Raw genomic sequence first — 576 nt, 5'->3', positions numbered from 1 at the left:
GGTGGGGGGGTTCAGGGATTCCCTGTTGGTTTGGAAAAGATCCAGAAGGAGGAGAAGCAGCGACGAGTTCAGCTCAGGAACACAGAGACAGATGGAGGCAGGAAACAGTTTGTAAAGAAACAGATTTAAAAGATTCATTTAAATTTAAAATCAAGAACGTGAAAGATTTCAGAAGAAACAACCTCCATGTGAATGTTGTTGTTGTTGAGGCGACGCAGAGCGACGTGTCCTGACGGAAGAACATTGTGTTGGAGTCACAGATTTATCCAAGAACACTGATGATAATTAAACACAATACTGGTCTCTGATTGGCTGGAAGGTGGACAAATCAAAAATAGTTTTGACCAAATCAGAGCTCATGATAAGTTGCAAGTAACCGTAGCAACAGAGCTGATTAATTAACCAGCTGACGTGATAACAGACTCCCAGGTGTTTTCCACAGGACGCCTTATCGTGCAGCGGCATTTCATTTATTCATCTATCTGTGTGGAATTTATTCATTTAAATATTCAATTCACTGAGTTCACAGCTGGTTTCGGTCTGACCTGTGTTAACACATGACTCCAGTCACTAACC

This window comes from Seriola lalandi, unplaced genomic scaffold (assembly GCF_002814215.2).
Source record: "Seriola lalandi dorsalis isolate HSWRI2012SDOR001 ecotype SW California unplaced genomic scaffold, Sedor1 jcf7180002054752, whole genome shotgun sequence".
Lineage (NCBI taxonomy): Eukaryota > Metazoa > Chordata > Actinopteri > Carangiformes > Carangidae > Seriola > Seriola lalandi.
Note: the sequence above shows the minus strand (reverse complement) of the source record.